Here is a 2,280-nt window from a genome sequence, read left to right on the forward strand (position 1 = left end):
ATCTATCTATCTATCTATCTATCTATCTATCTATCTATCTATCTATCTATCTATCTATCTATCTATCTATCTATTGGTTCCCCATACAGATTTAAGCAGAGTCCCTGTGCTTTGTGGATAAAAATATATGTCTTTATTTTTATTAGCCTTCAACTGAAATTTACTCATTTCTATTAATTATTTTAAATTATTTTAAGCAGCATTCCTTATTACTCTTTACTAGACTGCTAAAAGTATAGATGAAAAGTATAGATGCAAAATACAGATAAAAAGCTTAGGAATCTTGGTACATATATATATATATATACACATATATATGTATATACATATATATAAAATCTTGCAATTAACAAGGTAGTTAACTTAACTGAAGTGCTACAATTGTTGGTGTTGGGACCCCTTCTGTACTATTTTTTTTTCTCTCAAACACACATACAAAAAGAAAACTGACAAAATATTTTTAAACGCACAAAACAAAGGCCAGTTCTTCTCTATCTTTGTATTCTATCACTACAATAACAGCCACAAAATCACTGAACATATAGGGAAAATATCATATTCAGCCAGTCAAAACTATTCAATAATCTCCATATTTTTTCCAGGCTGGTTTCAGGCATGCAAATACAGAGAATGAAACTATCCCTTCCTACTTTAAAGGAGAAGACAAGTATGTACATAAGTATATACAGAATATAAATGTAAATTAATAATCAGTCATTTCAATGTGAAGTACTTTCATTAAAGTCATTACTATTATTAATAGCAAAAGTAACATTAGTTGTGAACAATCATTGCTTGCCTGGAGAATTCTGCTATTACACTGTGTTAGCCCACACTCTTTTATCCCTCAGTCTCATAATATGAACATTGATTTACCAGTCTACAAAGATCAAAAGCACAAATCATCTTGGCCAAAAGAGGAAGAATGGTTGATACCAATGGAAATGATGCCTTCTGAGTTCTATGATAATAATGGTCATTTTGGTCAAAACATCTTTCTCCATTTGGCCACCAAATAATCATCAAGAGTATGCCACAACAAAGACACCTAACTGGTCCTTTTTTATTCCTAGCTAGTACTGACATTGCAAACTCATAAGTTATAAAAAAGAAAAGTTTTATTGCTGTTGTTGGTGGTGGTTGGCCAACTTCCAAATTTGAATTGTCTTTTTCACACACACCTGAATCCCAAGGATTTGATGTATTATATAATTAACAATAATTTATCTAACAGCATATTAGTCACTATGCATGCAAATTGAACCTCAGATGAAAGCTAATGGAATGTTATTTCTTAATAGGTGAGGATAAGTTGCTAATGACACTCTTTTTGTTTCCTTTTTGACTGAATTTCAAACTTAGAAAGAATCATTGTTTGCAAACTTGAAATATTGATAGAGGTGATCTTTTTTCCCCCAGGACATTTCAAGGACTATATGCAAATGTGACAAAACCTTAGGTTAAAGGTCTTTCTCTGTCCAAAAGCAGAAATGTTGAAAATTAAAAATTAAATACTTATTAAAATTTATAAAGTATATTGGTTGTATATAATTATAGCAAGTATATTTATGTGAGAATTTTGTTATAAGATCATAGGCTTTGAGATATTTATTGCAGCTGGATTTCAAATCTTGACCTTGTTAGATTAAATATTTTCTCTTAAGGTAAAAAAGAAAATAATAACAAAACTCCCTCTTTGATATTTGATTTGATTTTCTATTTTATCTCGACTCTACTCTGTGGATTCACAGCACCAAGAAAAAATCACTTCTTGATCTCATTGTTTTTGTTCTACAAGATTAGATATCTGTGCATATTTAAGCAAATAAAAACACATAAAAATAATATAGATTAAAAAATCTTGAATGGGAGGGCACCAGTTGGATAGAGCAAAAAAAGGATTCTTATAGAAGATGATGCTTGAGTATAATCTTGAAAGAAGTTAAAAATTCCAGTAGGAAGCAGAAATGGGAAATTGCATTCCAGGAATAGAAAGGCCAAATATATGGAGATAAAACATGGAGGACTGTGCATAAGGAAAAACAAATAGGATAGAATAGTTAAATTATAAAATATATGAAAGGGAGTCATATGTCAGTCAAGAAGCAAAAGAAAAACAAAAACAATTATCAAGTACTTACTATGTGTCTGGAAGAGTAGCATCTGTGTGAGTAGAGAGGATATATATATATATATATATATATATATATATATATATATATATATATATATGACATTTTGAAAGGAGGAATGAGAAGACTTGACAACAGATTTGACATG

The sequence above is a fragment of the Gracilinanus agilis genome, chromosome 6, assembly GCF_016433145.1.
Source record: "Gracilinanus agilis isolate LMUSP501 chromosome 6, AgileGrace, whole genome shotgun sequence".
NCBI lineage: Eukaryota > Metazoa > Chordata > Mammalia > Didelphimorphia > Didelphidae > Gracilinanus > Gracilinanus agilis.